This window comes from Manacus vitellinus, unplaced genomic scaffold (genome assembly GCF_001715985.3).
Source record: "Manacus vitellinus isolate BGI_N305 unplaced genomic scaffold, ASM171598v3 scaffold_0_pilon, whole genome shotgun sequence".
Lineage (NCBI taxonomy): Eukaryota > Metazoa > Chordata > Aves > Passeriformes > Pipridae > Manacus > Manacus vitellinus.
Genome location: NW_021938789.1, coordinates 41,985,327 through 42,005,837, shown reverse-complemented (window position 1 = coordinate 42,005,837; position 20,511 = coordinate 41,985,327). Strand labels below are relative to the sequence as shown.

At 40.5% G+C, this 20,511-nt stretch overlaps 1 protein-coding gene across 1 annotated transcript in view; it reads left to right on the top strand.

Moving 5' to 3' along the window:
• Positions 1 to 20,511, top strand: part of MCUB (mitochondrial calcium uniporter dominant negative beta subunit) — a 55,627-nt gene that overhangs the window by 7,608 nt on the left and 27,508 nt on the right. The gene's annotated exons all lie outside the window — the stretch shown is intronic.

Here is a 20,511-nt window from a genome sequence, read left to right as displayed (position 1 = left end):
TACTGATGGAGATGCTAGGAAACATTTCTGTGATGAGACACAACAAAACCCTGTCCCTGTGTCTGCCACCCACCCATAGCAAGGAAGTGGCCTGGGTGTGGGGTGACATCCACACAAGGAAGCCCAGGGCGCTCTGGGGCGTGTTACTGAGCAGCTTCCACAGCCTGTGTCTCGACACCTGCGGTGGCGGGTGGAGCTGAGGAGTTGCGCAAAATGAACTATCTACTTTTTCCTAATATTTTTTTCTCAAACTATTAAAAACCCCTTGTACTAAATTCTCTTGCACTAATTTGCCTTTCTTCTGTTAATGCGAATAACCCTTCTTTGCTTTGTCATGCGTGTATATGAGGACATTTAAGAAGGGAATTCAAGATAAATATTGATTTAGCCTCCTTGATCTTCTAAGGTTCTAACACGGCGTGCTAAAAACATCTTGCAGCTCACAGAGCATTTACACTCTTATTCAGCGCACACTGACATTACCTATTCAGTTTGTCGCCTCTGACTTCTCCAGGGTACTGCTTTGCAGACAAGCTTCGTGCTTTTCTAAGGCTCTAAAATGAGACTGAAAGCTGATAAAGCTTCAAGAAGAGACACCAAAAATGAGAGGAGGAGGAGGAAAAGCTCTTGCTTTGGCAGTGCTGTCATTATAGGAAAGAGCAGAAAAATGATCGTCTGTGTTACTTCGTGGGATGGAACACGATAGTGATGTGACTTGGGAATTAAATTATTGCACCAAATAGATAAAGCAGAGAGATGTTGTAATGCTGAGGAAAAATTTAATTGGGAAAAGTGTTTAATCCAAGATTTGGTTTATTTCTTAATAAATTTTTGGAATAAATTAATATACACTTCTTTTTATAGATGCAGTTGATAGATCCAGTTTTCCTACACAGTTGCTAGCATGATAGTTAATGAAGCATGTTTACTGATTTCCCCTTTACTCTTTTCAGGCAGTTAAAATATTTGTTCTCGTAAACTTTAAATGAATGACCTGTAGATGTAATTTCAAGCTAGTAAAATTTAAAAAAAAAGTCCCAATTGTTATTGCAGTTATTTTGATGTGATGCAGAACATCAGATTGCATACATCTCATCCAGTGGAAGCACTGTTGTGATCGTTTCATTTTTTTACACCATTGCTGTTCAGTGTTGCTATCTCTGCTGTTTGCCGCTGCTATTTCGTTAAACAAATATTTTGCCTCTAGCTCGGGAAGGAAAGGTTGGAGTGCTTGTGCGGGATTGAGGAAAGCAAGGCTTGGTCACTTGTTGCCTTAGTGTTTGGTGTGGTCTGGAGCCATCATGGGCTGCACTCTTCAACTTGTTTCATGCTGTATTCCATAATGGGAATCAGTCTGCCCATGTACATTTTGGGGCCTTGAGTGAAGGTTTCCATTTGTAAAGCTGGAGGTGGTACTTCAGTGGCTATGCAAGGTTACAGTAGTTCTTTGTGTACTTTGTCATCACATACTTTGAGATACTTAAGTATTGCTGTGTGGATGGGCAGGTGTGTAAGTACACAGGGTATTTGTGTGCTGTGTTTTCAACTAATAAATACAATGCTGTGGTGATAAACAAACCATTACTGCTAATTTGCTGTAATTTTTTTTCTGTAAAAGGAAGGATTGCTGTCCTAAGGAGCTGTATCTTAATTGTTAGCGTCTCAGCTCCACTTTTAAACAAAATCTACAACTCCTCCTATGGCTGTGATTAAATGCTTTGCCTTTGGAGTGATGCTTATACAAATTCTTCTTTATTTTGTAAAATTGAGTTTTCTGTTACGTGGATCTTTTTGTATATAAAGTGTTTAGTGCTTAGACAGACTCTAGTTACCTGGGATGTCCTGGGCTTGCTGCTTTGAAAAGAGTATGTTAGAAATCCAGACAGCAAGCTATATGCAAAAGAGAAAAGATTTAGGCAGTTTTTCAAACTAAATGAGGCATATTATGTTGTGTTCTTTGGACAGGCATTCTTGCTACACATAGCTTTGTTCCCAAGAGAGTGCAGTTCATTTTGCTGGAGTTGTAGATTTGTAATGCTGCAGTTATTTTGCATGTGATAAAACCTAAAGGTTGCCAGCTCTTTCGCTTCCTCTTCACTTGCACGTTTTAACTCCTTCAGCTCTTACTGAAAGAAATGCCCTGCTTGCACTGCTCTCTGTGAGAAAAATCTCCCTTTGCCATATCACAGTGGAGAATACATGTGTTAACACCAAATCAAAGCTTTTAATTGCTGGAATTTTGTTTTAATTCATAAACCTTCTAAGCCAGGAAACATTCAAGGGACTGGATTTAATTTATTTTTTTTCAGATGGTTCTAGTTAGTTTTTCTGTAGTGCTGAATCCTGCCAATGTAAAATTGTGTTTCTTTTTATGACCATTCATATGTGTGAGATTTTAAGTTTAGTCCACGGTATGGAGATCTCTGCCAGCATGCCCACATCGGTTGGGATGGGTGGCAGCCATGGAAAATGAAGTCTGGGTTACACGGTTTCTCTCAGCTTAAAACTAGGCTTCTCTGCAGTCACATAGCCCTGTGTCTAGCTAAAACTGTTTCTATCCTGTGTGAAGGTGCTGGAGTGCTGACATTTCCTCTGCAAAAGGCAGGGCTTGCTTTGAACAAGTATTAATGATGGAAGTAAAACAGGAAAACTTGGTTTTCAAAATGTAAGTTTATTTAGCATCATTAATTCAGAATGCGTTCCATTTCTATGTGCAAAGTTCTCTTAAAACTGTGCCTCTAGCATACACTGTTAAGGGGAAAGATCGTGTGTAAGCTGGCAGGATCAAATTGCAGAGGCTTCTGTGAAAAGATTACGGATTTCCCTTCTTCCCCACTTGGGATATCACATATGCTTGTTGCTGAGGGGAATTTTTTTCCTAGTTGCAAATTGCAGCCAGTAGGAGACTCATTGAGTTTATCTGCAGAAAGCAGAGTAGAGGGGGTTTTATTTTTGGGTGCTTTTTGTCAGCTCCCAGTTTCATCCATATCTGTTGAAAATGTTTCTTTTAGTGCCTTCAGCTGATAAGTTTTTGACTACCAAGTTTTTTCCTCAGACTGGCTTGAACTTTTTCCTGTCCTTCCTGTTAGTTTTTATGGTTATTCTTACTCCCAAAGTACCGTAATTCTTCCAGCATTATACCTATCCAGTTTGTCCTTCAGTTTTATAGTCTTATACAGAATGATCTAAATGTGTCCTAATAGCCACAGGATGATTAGAAATGTGGTTTTTCATTTAGGTTTTTTATTTTGCCTCTTTCTCTCTTGCACATAGTCTGCTGCTGCGATTTCTAAGATTCTCTGTCCAAGGAGCAATCCCAGGATATCCCAGGCAGCTACACAGAAGCAGATTGTCATTGAGTGTCTTATTCAGCCGAATACTTCACACAAATGTGGTTTAAGTCGCTGCTTTGTATTTTCAGCCTACATACGTCCTTTGGAAATTGATATCTAATTGGAGCCAAGAACTAGGTGTTATTTGTGGCCGCTGGACGTGTTTTCTCTTGTCTTTCCTTCCCTTTGAAAGTCTTGCACAACAAAAGTTAGCTAGTTGATCCAGGTCTTGTTTTCTAAAAGAAACCTCCTGCTTATGCTGGCATGTGTCAACAAACTGCTAATCTGTTTGTTTGTGGAAGTACTGTTCACTCTTACAAATACTAATTTATAAATGCTTTAAAAAAATATTTAGAAGATCTCTGGCTCTTCTGCTATAGGAAATGTGCCTGTCTCAGCAAGTTCCTTTTTTTGCTTTTGATACTGTGTCTGTGGCAGAATAGCAGGGTGGCATTGGGAATGGTCATTAGCTTTTGTCTCTTCCTCTGGCAGCTGGCTACATTTTCACTAATAAATACACTTTTGGAGAGAGATGTGATATAGCACAGAAGTTCATAATTTCTTTGTACTTCTACAGATAATCTCATGTACTGCTCTTCTGTGTCTTCTTTCTCTAGTACAGATGCTGTAGTGCCTTAGTGGGCTGTGAAATACCCTTGTATGTGCATGTACAATGCCCTGCAAAACACTTATTTCCTTAGAGGTTTATGAAATTTCTAATAACCAGCCTCAGTGTTTGAAACTGACATCAACAGCATGACCTCTCAAAATTGTCAGTGTTGTTTTCCAGGGGGGCAAGTGACAGAAAAGTAGCAAATTGAGATGTGTAGATCAAATCAGCTGTCCTTGCATAGCATATTAGGATGCTCTTTGCCTACTCTGTCACCAGATGTGTGTCTTTTGTGGTTGTGTGAATATGGCAATTTCTAAGAAAAGGAAATGAAACCTGTTCCTGCAGGGCTGGAAAGAGTGTGGTCATACTCTTCAGAATAACAAGCTTAAAGAAGTTGGAGCTTTTGTGTGCTAAGTAGAGGCTGTGTGGTACTGCAGAAAATGCAAAGAAACCCTAAAACCGAAATGCTGGTCTAATGTTACTGTCTATAGCAGAATATGTATAATGTTTTAACAAACTTCTTGAGGAGCTTTCTCATATGTGATATAGGAGTAACAGACTCTGCTTCCCAAAGGTTGGGAAGTACATTACTCCAGGTATATGCAACAGTCTTATAGTAAAGGAAAATAAAAATTTATGTAATTTCTTGTTGGTAACCATAGTGACAGTATTTGGGTTTTTTTAAATTTAGAATGGGAATTTAAATAGTGATACGATGAAGTAATAGCTGTATTGGGTGCTCTGTGGTTGAGAAGCAGATGGCAGAAAACAATATTGTGATTTCATTTGTAGTGGATGCCATGGTCATTCAAACAGTTCTGTAAGTGTGAGTAATTTTTTCGTTGCTCATGAGATGAAGAACATCTAAGTTTGGCTCTGTTCCTTCTAGCACTCTGAGCAAGGCTTTTGCTCACAGTCTTTATGTACCTGTAAAAAAACCCCGAAACTAAACCTCTAGAGGATGTCTGACGAAATTGCTTTGCAAGTATCTTAGATGCTCTGAAGATTTACCACAAATTACTGAAGTACTGAGTACTTAATGCTGTTGAGAAACCTATAGTATCTTTTAAGGATATGAGTCTCCTCTGTTTTTTTTTTCTTTTTACATTTTTATGTTTTAAAGCTTATAAGGCAAAAATGTAGACCCTATTTTAGAGTTTAAAATATCATAATTTCTGAAGGGGTGGGAGAGGAGGGGAACAGAAATAGAGATTTGGAGTTTTTTGGTTAGTTGGGTTTTGTTTTTTGTTTTCTTGTGGTGAGGGTTTCACCTTCTGAAGTACTTCTTACACAGTAATGTTTTTGGCATCGGAGAGGAAGCAAACAGTACACCTGTTCTCCTAGTTAAACAGTAAAATACTCATTTCCCACTTCCTCTGGAGGGGAAAGGAGCTGAAGGAAAACGAATGGAATATCTGGGTTTGAGTAAGGCTTGCTTTCTCTAGGGTCATCTTCACCCTGATGATGTACTTATAAAACAGCATCAAAGGTGAATTTCTCATTGGGTTGCTCGTTGGTGGGGCAGTTCCTACATCCATATGAGAAGGCAGGAAGCTCTTCTGAGCCTAGAGGTGTTTCATGGTCACTTCTGTGCCTTTTTACATTATGATGTTAATTAAACGTCTCTTAAGGGCATGTAGCAGCAGCTCTTGCTGTGAGTTGGTTTTTCATCTCTTTTGCTCTTTTCCAGAAAGATGAAAGGGAGAGACAGGTTCTCTGTGTTGCTGCCTCATCCTCTGTCTTACTGTCAAGATATTGTGTAATAACCTGGTAATTAGGTTTGCACGGGCAATAGGTGGCCTTTCATGAGGTACCTTTTGCCACTCTTAAGACTGTTTACTGTGACATTACTGTATCCCAGGCTAATATGAGGAGCCAACAAAAATTGAACTAAACTGTTTGTTCTGTGAACTTGCATAGGGAGGCCAGGAGGAAGACAGTTTTCAGGCCCCTGCAAGTTATTTGTTGTGACTTTTTCCATTCTCAGCTGACACGAGTCCAGATCATCTTGAAATACCTGCCATCCAATGCAGGTATTCATACATGCTGTCCCAAATACACTTTGTGTTTGCCAGGAAGACTGGTCTTTTAATTCCTGCAGTGTGTGAAGAGTGGCTTGGTCTGTAACAGTGCTGCTGTACACCCATTTGTGACTGATACAGTGCTTGAGGAATCTGGTGTGATCATGGTGAGGATAGATTGCTTATGGGGACTGCTTGACTCCAAGTCCATGATCCCCAAGTCCATGATCCAAGTCCATGCTGGGAAAGTGCGGATCTATACTCTGAAGGTCTGATCCATCACTGGTGAAATAAATCCCTCATATTGAAATGGCTCTGTAGCACAGCAGCTGAAGAAGGGAACAGAAGTTAAAATGAACATTGGTTGGCTGCGTGCCTACTAAGGATGGTAGCTTTTGTAGTCCATAAACTAATTCTCCTTTGTTCAAGTGAGGCTGAGGGTAAGCAGGTGGCTCTGTCAGGTGTCAGCAGTTTGTGCATGCATAAACAAATAGCTTTGTACTTGTGTGATGAGGACTGGCAAGCACAACCTCCCCCCTTACTGATAAGGAAACATTCAGGAGTCCCTCAAACTGAAATGGAAAAAAGATGTTTACTCTAAAAATGTGAAAATTGTACCTTTAAAAAAATTGCATTTATCATCACAAGCACAGGCAGCACATCTTCAAAAGGACAGGAAAATGGAGTACATCATACACAGGCAAGAGATAATCTACCTTTCTCTTCTACCTCATAAACAATTTTGAAGCAATTATTTTCACATGTACTGTCTGGTCATTTTAGATCAAAATTAGTTCAGTCTTCACATTCTAGTCAGATGGAGAGAAATAAATTATCTTCTTTTAAGAAATATTTTGTTTATCTGCAAAGTAAGCGGTGATCTCATCTTCCCAGCATTGTTACCTAAAACTATAGTAAAGGCATCATGAAATTGATTTAGAGATCACAGAAGTCTCTTTAAATGTCTTGTATGTTTGCCAGAGTAGTGGAAAAATTACACTGCTTTTCTTCCTGGCATATCGAACTCAATATATCATGAGGGTATGACTTTGGCCGGAGTGCTGTGGTAAGGAGAAGATCACAGAATCACAAAATAAGTGAAGTTGGAAGGGTCATCTGGTCTAACCTCCCTGCCCAAGCAAGGTCATCCTAGAGCACATGGCAGAGGATTGCACTCAGATGGTTCTTGAATATCTCCAGTGAGGGAGACTCCACAACCTCTCTGGGCAACCTGTTCCAATCTTCCACTCCAAAATGAGTGTACGATGTAGTCACTGGTTATACTTGAAGAGTTTATGCCATACTGTTCACAGAACAATGTTCCTGTGGTTTTGTTTGTGGTTTCTTTTTTCTAGGGCCTGACCTGACCTTCTCTGTACCTTCTCATGGAAACTATTCTTTATTTATATTCTGTACTTGCTTTTTGAACCATCCACTCTCTGTCTGTGACAGCAAATCTGTGAACATTGTGCTATCTGTGGAAGAAAGACTTCTTTTATAAAACACCTTTATGCGTTTGTTTGAAATAGAATTATAAAGGTGCCAAGCTCCTTAGATGCAGCAGCACCTATGCTCCTAAGGACCTCTGTGGGGTCAGCTGCTCCTCTTCCAACCCCTCTAAGCTAGAATCCCTGATATGAGACATAGTCATGACAGGATTCCTGATCCAAGGAGCAAACCTAGCACAAACATGGGTTTGCAGCTCGGACCCCTCTGAAGATTTTACTGACAGGGGTGGAGGGAGGATTTGTGTGGCTGTGGGCTAATCTCCAGGCTGAGCTACGTAGAGGCTGGGAGCTGAAGTGATGATTCGTCTGGGAGTGGGGCAGAGATTTTGGCTAGCCTGGGGTATGTGGCAGTACATCTTCCTTTTCTACAGATACTATCTGTTTCTGCCTTGCCCTAGATAAGGAAATTAGATAAAAGAATTGTTTGCAATCACTAAAATGAAAGTAATTACAAAAATAGAAGCCAAATTGAAGAAATATGTCTAATAAAAGTAATGCTGTGTGAGAAGTCGAAGTTAAGAGTCTTGCTGACCTGAATGCTGCACCCAAGGATGGCAATACTGAATCAGCTGAGTGTTGGAAGACAAGGATCTTGATCAGTGGCTCAGGTAAATACTCAACACTATTAACATAGTTGAAACTTAAAGGCAGTTGCTTTTTGCAACTGTATTCTAAGAGCCATGTACCTGATCTGTACAGCTGATGTGTTTTAGGTAGACCAGGTACTTTGAAATAGCAAGGTGGGGAGTTTATCTTAGCTTCTCAGTGGATTGGCCCCTCTCTTCTCTATGTCTGCAGCTTTTCAGAATTTTAAAATTCCAGATAAAACTATCAGAAAGTTGTTAACACACCAGTTTCTTAAAAGACAGTGTTAATTTTTAAAGTTTACACTTTAAAATCATGACTTCCCAGCTCTGTAAATACTTTTCCAGAGCAACACTCATGCTAATATTTTTAACTAAAAGCAGGAAGTCTCTTAAATTTGGGGAGGGAGGGAATGGAAACACAGCAAATAGTGATCTTGAGCAATCTCTGCTGCCAGAGGCGAGAGGGTGAGTGTATCTGTTCTGCTTTCCCCTGTTTTGACTGCTGGAGGACCACAAACTCTGTTGAAACAGAAAAACTGAATCAAGTCATTGAAGGTCTTTTGCAAGGAGGTTTTGTGCTCAGTAACCAAATACAGTATAGGGCTGAATCATGGCATCTGTGTTAGATGGGCCTTGGCTTTTAGTTTGCGCTTCCCTTTTAATCTTATATGCTGCTGGCAATATCCTGGATTTCTACTAGCACATTCCCAAAGACTGCTTTTAAATGAGTCCTGAACTATTCAGGCATCATGTTACATATGTTTGTGGCACACCTTTTGGCAGTTTGCTTGTTGGTTTGGAAAAGTTTTTTAAAGCCATAATGTGTTTTCTGTAATACCACAAAGCGTAAGCCTTGCTAAAGATGCCACACAAAGAGGTTGTGAAGGCTTGGAATAGGGAGTTTCCTGGGGGTTTTGCCCTCAGTTGACTTGGGAGATGACCTGCTGCAGGGTAAGTTGAAACTCATTTAAACAAAGAAAGTTCTAATAAAAATTTTGAGACAAGATTCCTACCAGAGCGTATTCCCAAGCACTGGCACCACAGTAGTTCCTTTGGCAGTCAGTTCTGCCTGGTACAGTTTCTCACCTAGCTGCAATGGCTCTCAGGCAAAAGCAGTTTTTTGTAAGGCAGGTAACACTATTTTTTTTTTTGTGGAGCTGGAGCTAGTCCCAATTTAATGTGCAGGGACTGAAACTGCTGTACTGAGTTGTCTACCTTTTTTCCACCCATTTTAATCTGTTGACTGTCAAGGCATTCTTCAGTCTTCTTTATTGTAGTAATTTTAAATAACATTATTTATCTGAAGCCATAGAGTTTGATATGCTATAGGATATGAAACTAAATTCATATTTACATCTGTGTGCTTCAATCAGAAGCCAAACACTCAGTGCTTGTAGCTTTTCTGGTATAATAAAACTAGGAATACTTAAAAGATTGCTGTTTGAAGATTGACTTTTCAGACTTGGTCTTGCAGTGCCCTGTGACTGTAAGCACACTGGAAATATGACTGAGCTGGAGTAATTTAAAGAGACATAAAATAAACCAGGCCCTATAACTGAGTTATAGGTGTTAAACTGTGCATGCTCCTTGGAGTACTTACCCCAAGCTGTTCTTCATGGCAGTGGAAGTGTAAACTGAGTATATTTTGCTATAAATCAGACCCTGATACAATTTTAATCTAAGCAAACCATCACAGTGGTGCTGGTCTTCAGCATTTCATAATGCAGCACATACTGTAGCTTGTTTTCTTGTGAGTTGTTTACCTTTCCTGCTGCAGTGGCCGTGTTACTTTTCTCATGAACAGGGATGCAACTGTCTTTGGGGATTCCCCCGAGCCAGCAGATGAAAACTGTAATCTCATTGGTATTCAAATACAAATACGGCTTTGGGTTGTTGGAAAGTAAGATCTTAAAACCATGCATTCTACCACTAACAATTATAGCTTATCTTGTCTCACTTGGTATTAACTATCAGTAGTTAATAGTTTTCTTGCCATATTACAAAAGCTTTTGTGCAAGTTATGAATATTCATAACTAATGAAAGAAGTAACTGCATACAGTAACGTAATAAGGTAGATACTATCAAAAGTTATTAAAAGGCTTAAACAAAAATGCTGATGCAGATATGCTGCTAAAAATTTTGAATGTTGTATAACATTTAGAATTCAAACCCCTAGGTACTGCTCTTGGCCTTTGTGGTGCTCCTAATAGTTTCTAGAGTTTAGGTGAGTCTCTGTGTGCATAATCCCACGACTTAAGGACTTGAGCTTTCAGAAAATGTACAGCACTTCATGGCAGCACTCAGACCAGCGAGATCTGCTAGAAGCCAGGAGCAATGTGCTGGTTCATAGGTCAGTGCATACTGCTATGGCACAAGCTGATCTTATCTGCAAGCATGCAAGAGAATATTGATGTATTTCTGTGGCACAAATTTGAAATACTCCATATGCACAAGCAATGCAAAGTTCTGGGAGCGGCCATCATAAAAAATAGTCAGCCAGCGGCTATTCCTAGACCTGGAACATTCTCAGGGGATCCACTTCAGGGGGAAGCTGTAGTTGGAGGAACTTGTTTTTGTTTTGTTCCCCGATTTCATGCTCTCTACATGTCTGCCCTCCCCTGATGAAAGCAGAAAAATCCAGTGTCTCACTTCAGGGAAATTTGTCTGAAGCCCAACAGCACATAGGGAGTGAAATTACAGCATTTATTCCAAGGCAATGGTGAAAGCACAGATTTATGGACTCTTTTGTTTAGTCCAGGCTATCAATATTTAGTGGACAGTTTGTCTGTGTCTTCACTAGTTTGTTGTAGCATGCTCTGGCTGGTGTAACATGCACTCTGTAGTACTTATAACCCCTCATCAGCGAAGACCATTCAGGGTATCCATTTTTGTTTGAGTTAGTTTGATAGTGTTACTTAATGCCTCTGTTTCAGTGGTTTGCATGTAGCTTCAGAGATTGCAGCTGCAGTAGGTAAATATGGCAGAAGGTAGGTTTTTAGCTGAACTTCATTCATCTTATTCTGAGAGTGAAAGACAATAAAAATATGGGGAAAACAACCTACAGAGACTAATTGGTCTCTGTATACTCTCTCTCTATATATATAGATAGATATAGATATATAGATATAGATATATATACACTTTTTTGTGTAGCCACAGACAAGTGAGGAAATAGTTTTTTCAGTATGTTTATTAATCCATATCAAATCCTCACTCTCGGAACTGGCACACTGACAAAGCATACCGCAGCAAAATCCTGTGGTGTCAAAGAGATTGTGACTGTATTTTTCCTTTGTACTTTTTCCAGGATAACACATTGCAAAGATTGTTATGATTCTCTGTTACTTACTTGCTGTTAATCAGATATTTTTTAGAATTTTCTAGACTTTTAATAAGCCATCACTGAAAAAATTCAGACACCGTTTCGCACTCCAGGAAAACGCTTCTAATAAGGACCTTTAGAACTCAATAAGTTACTGCAGCTTCTCCAGACTGTATTTTTCTCAAGAAGTTTTATAATATGAGAAAGATTTACATGAATCCTTTTAACTGTGTGATTGTAGGGAACTCAGCTCAGGTCCCACTGTCTTCCTTCCTGACAACAGAGCAACAGTCAGTTTGAGAGCCTGGCTGGTCCCATTTTCTCCATTTCTCTGAGAAGGATGGTGAGTTGTATAGTCCTGGGTGTCTGCATTTCATATTGCAGATGGTCTTGGATGCAGATTGGGCTCTGTGGGCATGATTATCTTTTCACTGTGGCTCATTCTGAGTGGGCTGCTATATCCAGAAAAAACTGTCCATATGGAGAGACTAACTGGGAACCTGGAAGCAGCATATAGCTGCTCAGTGTGATGGTGCACCTGGACCAGAAAGCCTGTCTGTATTGTGTGCTGTGCATGTAGTGTGTACCTTCTCACCAGGCTGGGAAGAGAGCACTGATGCCAGAGCTTGTTTCAGGCTGTTGCCTCAGGATGCAGCTTTTTGTCCAAATGTCAAATGCACAAGATAACAGAAACAAAAAAAAAATTCCTTAACTGAAGTAGGTTATAGGGTATAGAAAACTTTATCCTTTCTGTGTTTCTAGCAGTCAGTGTCCTCTGTGTCCTCTTCAGTCACTTGGCAGTAAGCAGTTCTTGAATATTTTTGTGTGTGTGTATTTTTTTAAAATGTTATTACTTTTCAGAAACATTAGGTACTTATTTTCTAAACAAAATATTATGGTTCTCTGCGCTTGTCTTCCATTGAGATTTGAGCCTTTGAGATGTATTTTAATAGAGGGTTTTTTCCAAGCTTTTCATACTCAAAGGGATAATACATGCTTTTATAAAAACTGAGATTCTTATCCTGTAGACAAGCAATTACAGATGGTCTGAAGTAAATAGCACAAGGATTTGGGGCATGTACCTGTCTGTGAATTGCTGAAGGCTATGTTTTACTCTCTGGGATTGGACTTCTTAAATTTTTTTTTTTTTTTAACTTGGTCAGCAGTATTGACCTAAGTTAAAGATTGACTTGACTGAACGTGAATGGTGGTGTTTCAGAAGGGAATGGGTTTCAGCATCAAATTGATTTTATAACAAAGGAAGTTTTATTATTGCCTTGTTATTTTTTCAGGTATTTTCTGTCAAAGTGTTTTTTGGTCTCACTCAAAAACTAAAAATACTTCCAGTTTTAGTATTCAACCTCTCCTACATAACAAAAGTCAGTGAATTGTACCACCATGATTTAACACAGAATAGCTTGAGCAGATATTGTTTTGTTAGTAGAATTTACAAACTCTGCTCGAATTAAGAAACATGTATCAGTGAAAGTACTACTTCTGCTGATATAAATCTATCAGCTGTAGGAATTCTGCCTTTTCAAGCCTGTAACAAACAGCCCATGTCCCAGATTTGGTAAAAGCCAAGGAACTGGTGTTATCTTAGTTTAACATCTTTGAAGGAAAAGAATCAGTATAATTATTTACCTGTTTTGCATATATGAGATGTTCCTATACTGAGAGGCTTTGTTGATGTAACTATACTATACTTTTTGGGACACTTTGACAAGCAGGAGACATAATATTTATAATCACATTTTAACTTAGAGCGGTTACTAGCTGTTTTCTGTTTGCTTTGAAAGTTCTAAGCTTAAAATAGCATACTGTCATCATGGAATCATAGAATGGTTTGAGTTGGAAAGATCATTTCTTTCCAAACACCCTGCCATGGGCAGAGACACCTTTCACTAGACCAGGTTACTCAAAGCCCCATCCAACCTGGCCTTGAACACTTTCAGGGCATCCACAGCTTCTCTGGGCAAGCTGTTCCAGTGCCTCACCACCCTCACAGTAAAGAATTTCTTCCAAACATCTAATCTCTTCCAGTTTGAAGCCATTCCCCTTTGTCCTGTCACTACAGTTCCTGATGAAGAGTCCCTCTCTGGCTTCCTTGTAGGACCTCTTCAGATGCTGAAAGGTTGCTTTGAGGTCTCCATGCAACTTTCTCTTCTCCAGACTGGACAACCCCAACTCTCTCAGCCTGCCTTCATAGGGAAGGTGCTCTAGTCCCTGTATGATCTTTGTGGCCTGCTCTGGACCTGCTCCGACAGTTCCATGTCCTTCTTACACTGGGGGAAGCAGAACTGTGTGCCATATTCCCAGTGGGGTCTCTTGAGAGCAGAGTAGACGGGGAGAATCCCCTCCCTAGACCTGGTGGCCACAGTCCTTTTGATGGTTGGCTTTCTGGGCTGCGAGTGCACACTGCTGGCTTGTGTTGAGTTTTTCATTGATCATCACTCCCAAGTCTTTTTCCACAGGGCTGCTCTCCATCACTTCTCTCTCCAACCTGTAGGTATATCTGGGATGGCGACAACCCGGGTGTAGGACCTTGGGCTTCGCTTTCTTGAACTTCATGAGGTTTGCATCAGTCCCCTTCTCAAGCCTGTCCAAGTCCCTCTGGAAGGCATCCATTCCCTCCAGTGTGTCGACTGCACCACACAGCTTGGTGTCATCCGTGAACTTCCTGAGAGTGCCCTTGATCCCACTGTCCATGTCATGGACAAAGATGTTGAACAGTATTGGCCCCACTACCAGTCCCTGAGGGACATCACTTGTCACTGTTCTCCACCTGGACAATGAGCCGTTCATTGACCACAACTCTTTGCATGCAGCCATCCAGCCAGTTCTTTATCCACTGAGTGGTCCATCCATCAAATCCATGTCTCTCCAGTTTAGAGACGAGGATGTTGTGGAACAGTGTTGAATGCTTTGCACAACTATAGGTAACCGAGGTAGATATGTCAGTTGCTTTGCCCCTATCCATCAATGCTGTGGCTTTGCCATAGGAAGACAACAAATTTGTCGGGCATGACTTGTCCTTAGTGAAACCATGTTGGTTGTTACCAATCATCTCTTTGTTTTCCATGTACCTTAGCATAGTTTTCAGGAGAATGTACTCTGTGATCTTGCCTGGTACACAGGTGAGATGGACTGGTCTGTGGTTCCCTGGGTCTTCCACTTTCTTCTTTTTAAAAATGGGAGTTATATTTCCTTTTTTTCAGTTGTGGGGAACTTCACCCAAATGCCATGATTTTTTCAAATATGATGGATAGTGGCTTAGCAACTTCATCTGCCAGGACCATCTAATGAATTTCATCAGGTCCTGTTGCCTTAAGAGACCGCAGAAAAACAGGACTTCGAGCCAACTTAGTGAATAAGATAAGATAAAGAGGGTAGATCCTTTAATTTCAGGCCTGAGGCCTACAGGAATACACATGATGTGCCTCCCATGTCTATGGGGTTCCACAATTTACAGTGTTAACCCATCCAATCTCAGATTTATCCACCCTCAGCACCTGCCCCCGGCACGTCCCTCTGGAAATCGAGGCAGGGGGCTCTGGGACCCCCTCTTCCTCAACCTCCTTTTCATCACAGCACATACAATCCTTGGAGCTTCTCCAAAGTTCTGGGCTTGAAGGTTGCTGTGCCTTTGTGGTCTCTTTTTGTCCAGGCCAGGGTGCAGATGTTCTTAAGCAGAATGAAGGGCTACCTCAAGGGAAGTCTAAACAAGCTAATGGAATTTTGAGAGAGTGATATGGGACGGGGTTTGGTATGTGCAGCTGTTAAGCTACTGCCGTTACTTTTACTGGAAAATAACTGGCAAGGGATATAATACTGCTACTTCTAAAATCTACAAAAAGCTAAAAATCAAAAAATCCATAGGCATCATCCCATGGACTTGTGCACATTCAAGTTCTTTAGATGGTCTTGAACTTGGGGGGCAATGGTTCTTCATTTTTCCAGTCCCTACATCCCTGCATTTGTCTTTCATGACTTGGCCAATATTTTACATATATATATGTTCTATATATACTTATATACTTACACATTTAATTTGGGGTACGGTACTTAAAATACTAAGAAGTTGAAAAGAATGTTTGGAGTGATGCTCTAATAAATGTTCTCTCAATATCTAGTTATGTAATTGACAGTAGATTTTGCTATTCATTGATCATTTTCTGTATTGCAGCTACTGACTTTTTATTAATGGGGAAGAAAAGTTGAGTGGATTTTTTTTTTTTTTGAATTAGGCACTTTAGAACCAGTAGCAATAGCTAAGGTACTCCCATAGTTATATACCTGGTGTCTGTGTAGAGATGTTTCCTGATGATAGCTATATCAATAAGCTCTTTCTAGTGCTGAGAATGCCTTAGCAGAGCTAATGTGAAAACATATTAAAAATACATAACTCCATCTTTAAGATCTTAATTACAGTGAGGCAAGAGCTATATCCAGTGTTGAGCCAGCTGGAAACTAATGACATTTCTGGTGATACTGTGAATCAAGGTGAGCAGCTTGCCAAGAGTAACATGTCAAATTTTCTTTTGATACATCAAATTGTCTTTTTCTTTGCTAAAGCAGAGGTTAAGCATTCTGATAGGTATTCAGTGGAAGCCAGAGGTGCTGTCTCTCAAAGAAGCACAATGCTGGCAGCCAATTAATTGGCATATCTTGCCTCTAAGTGAGGCGGTGACTCTCAGTTTCTGTTCAGTGTGGAGCTCTGTGGGAGTCAGGAGCTGGGAGCTGATGACTATCAATGCACTGGGATGCCAGCCCTGTGCCAGCCTGCCAGGACAGTCTTCAGCACTAACCATAGTGCTGCTTTTTGCACCAGCACCGTAGGATTCTGACGTCTAGTTTGTAAAAAGGACAGAGGCCAAACTGGAAGCTGTTTTTTCTTGCCCACTGCCAAATGCAACATAATCATCTGTTTTGTTGCTACCAATGCCAAAATAAATTGAACTCATGCTTGTAAAATATCTACAGCGTGATTCCTGTGTTCTTAGTGAAATACAGAAGTGAAACAGCTGATATAGTAATGAGATCTGCTTGCCATGGATCTGAAGGTATCTTTGGGAGTGCAGTCCTGGCATTACTCTTCTAATGGTGCTGGTGGCAGCTGGAGTTACAGAAATAAATGATGCTTAAAATCCTCATCAAAATCCCCAGACATTTCTTCTGCTGAAAACAGTCCAACATACAGTTTTGCTGCAAATTGGAGTTATGAAAGAAAGCTGCTTTGTCCTATCTTTGCATTGGCACATAAAAGTAATAAAAATAAATTGCAGTGTTGTTTAGACCCACAGGTGTGTCCAGAACTGCACTTCAGATTAACGCTTTGGATTTGATACCTTTGTGACATTTTATTAATTATGAATGTACTTGATTTTCTTAGCAAATAAATTTACAGATTCAGACTCTGTAACTCCAGCACTTGGGTTTTTAGTGCCCGTTCTTTTCTGTGAGCTGGTCCAGGGATCCTCTTTCAGTTTTGAGTGCTGACAGGAGGAACAATTACTCTTTTTCCTAGAGAGGTCTGAAAATGCTGGATATGGTAAGTATAATTTTAACAGGCTGAAGATATAAGGAAAGAGGGAAAAGTGATAGTTGTAATGACAACCATTCGCTCCTTCAAACTCCTCAGAGAAGGAGATGACTAGGTCATGTAGTCCTTGCTGTGTGGAGCTTTGGGCACTGAAACAGAGAGTGGCCAGGACTTGTTTTGCATCCTCAGAAGGGTGCAAAGATTGGGGCTACTCTGTGCTTGCTACTGACCTTTCCCTGTAGCTGCTAGAGCCCGGAATTGTCTGATTCCTTTTTTTCATCATCTGCCCTTCCCCGCCCTGGTTCTGTGCTCAGCTGGAGAGCACTTGATCTCTGACTGTGAAGTGCCATCCTTTTGTCTCCTCTGAACAATTTCAGAGGCTAAGAATTGTTCTCTCACTCTCCTAATAGTTGAAAAAAGGAGTTTGTCTGATCTGTGCAGCTGAAGCTCATAAAGCAACAAGTGCAGAACCAACATTCAGATGATTCTTTATCTGAACAGATACGAGGAGTGACTGAAGTTCATCTCAGAGTAAATGCTACCGTAATATATTAGTAGGATCTATTAATGTCCTAGAGGAGGAGTATTCTTGCATTGCTAAATATGATATGCTCTCAGCTTCAGGCCATGGGGGATGACAAAAGCATAATACTGAAGTAAAGTTAAGGAGAAGCAAGCTGAGAAGTACCTTGGCATGATTCTGGTAGTTAAAAATTTATCAGAAGCAGACAGCTCTTAGTCTCATTTTTCTTCAGCCATCCTTATTAATATAAGGTAATAAACCATGCATAGAACATAGTTTTCCAGGGAAATGGCTGCAAAGGGTCTTGCAAGGATGATTAATATCTAGTTCCTTTAAAAAAACACAACTAGAATACATTGAGTATTTATTGAGAGTCACTGGAAAACAAAGTTTCTGCTTGAGCTGTAGAGTTGATGTAGCACAGCATAAGTGTTCTGCTTCTGTGTTCATTTCTGCAATTTTCTGCTTGCCATAATAGGGTGGTTATGAAAGTGGACATGCATTTAGTGGTTTGTTGTGGTTGGATTTTGCTGTTTATCAGCTGCAAGTTCAGCAGTCCATCTTATCTCTCTTTAGCCTTCTGTTTGTAAAAGAAGGAGTCTTGTGGACCTGATGTTAACTTGTGTTAGCATTGTATCTGTGGGTGCAGCGATTATGCAAGGCCTCTCCATATCTACATCACTTCTGCAGCCATGGTCATGAGTTTGCTGGCTTGATTTGCTGATGTTCTCCTTCACAGCCCCCTTCATGCTCACCCTGGTTTCTCCCTCTGGACTGCAATGCTTAATGTGCCTACAGAGGTCCAAAATATCTGTTACATGGAAATGGAAGAGCAGCAGCAGTATAGCAACACCTGCTGCCTTCACACAGCTGCTAACGTGACCCTGCAGCTGCTGCTACTGAACAGAGACTGTGCTTATGTGTACCTTATGTTTTGCATATGCAGAATACAAGATGCATTTCTGAAGTGGCCAGTGGTTTGTTGCTTTGTTTTTTGTTCCCAGGCCTTGTTGTCTCACTGGTGCTGAAAACATAGAGCTGTTTGATAAAAGAGATTAATAACTACAAATTCCTCTTATGTCCCAGTGAAATCCAGTGGCATAGATGTTGAGAATCTCAAAGGCAGTTGAAGTCTCTATCCTGTGATGTTAAACACATGAGCTGTCAGCATTGTTTGAATCTAGTGTGGAGGACACACAACGCAACAAGAGGTAACTGTGCTGTCCTGGGTCCTACAGACAAATGCTGACTTATAAACCTGGCAAAGTCCTACCTCTCTCCTCATCCTTAAACAGCAGGCTGGGGGAAGGAGAGAGTTACAGTCCTTTTCAATCTCTCAAATTTACAGGACAATGTAGTCTATAAACTAAGCTTTATTTAATGAGCTCATTATGAAAGAAAGCAAACAAGTATGTCAGTTGAGCTCAATCCTCTTTGTACAGACTAGTCTAACATGATTTTACTAATTCATCATGATTTCATTTAATTCATGAGTGATTATCTTTTAGAGCCCTTACAGCTAATTTGATTAGACTTCTCTTCACAGTATAATTGAGCATCTCTGTCTCTGATTCTCAGACAATTGCTGCAGGCAGGGAAGAACAATTACTACTTTATGTACTTTGAAAAACCAACACAGTTAATATAATTTAAGTTACTTTAAAGACAACAAAGGTAACATTCACAAGTTCTCTGATTTGTAACTTGTGCACCTGTGAGCAAAGCAGTGACCTCACTGATAGCCCTCATCCTTCCTTCTCCCTCACGAGGTGGGCATCCCTGTGTCACACTGGGAAGCAAAAAAGTCTCAGCAGTCCAACTGCTGCCGGATCTGCTTCAGAAGTTGTTTGGAAGTTGGAGCTATACCATTTCCCTAGGATTCCCCAAAAATGCCAGGCAATCATAATGCAAGGATGGTGGCTGCAGGAGACAGCAAGCTACAGCTAATGACCTTCAGCCCTTCCTGCCCAAGGTGTCCTGTTAGGGCATTGCTCTTGCTTTATCCTAATGGCACTGCTCCTAGCATACATGAGGCCTTGGGGTGGGCTACTTGTCAGCCAAAATGTGAGCAGGAGCTGAGTGCAGGCAGAGAGAGACTTGCTCAGACCTGCCTCTCTCTCTCATGGTCAGACTGAAGCTGTGTGGTCACAACAGAGTCCTTTGCCAGGGACTCTTTCTTAGAGCTTTACTGCTCTTCCTTGGTATTATCCTTTGAGAATGTTGCATTTTCTGCTGGTTACAGTCACTGAAGTATGCAGGCATGACAGAAGTCTACCTGAAGCAGGCCAGAGTCCAAAGTTGAGTTGGCTGCAGTGTGTGCAGCCCCTGCACTTGTTTCTTCCGTTTGATGCAGCTGTTTTCTACGTTTAGGAAAATATCAGAAGTCTATGAAATTGGATCTGCTAAAACCAAGTTGCTGACTATCTTTCATACATTTGATCTTTGCAGTGATAGTTGTGAGACAAAGCAGAATCATAGTGTGCAAGGATGTTAAGCTGCTGTATTTTGTGAAACCCACATAAAAAGTATTTGTATTTTGGACTTTCAGAGAGGAGACATGTAAAATGTACTGTGAAAGTGAATGAAAACATTCTTACCCTATTCTCATTCCTCACTGGGCATCCCTAAGGGATTTGCCCACCCATGGTTGGGTGGGAGAATGTTGATCTAGCTGGACTATTGTTGGACCATGATGGCCATTTGTAGGGGTTAAGAAAAGTTCTTGGTTTCAGTGTGGTTCTTTTTTCTTGACAGCTGATCTGCTATACCATGAAAATACAGGCAGCAGATGTGACAACTCTCCAAAAGAACAAGGTCCTTTGATAAATATTAAAGTCAACAAATGCATGCACTTACAAAAGAAGTAGGATTTAGACACTACAGATTTAAAATTAAGAAGTTGTAGGTTGGTAGTTTGAAATGTAATGTTTATCTTGGTAGAATTTTTTTTCTGTTGAGTCCTAGGACAGGAAAGCACACAGCACTCTTTCACATATAATGCAGAGATGATACTCAGGTTTTCTTCTTTGCTCCATCATAAGTTTTCTGTGTTACCTTTAAGT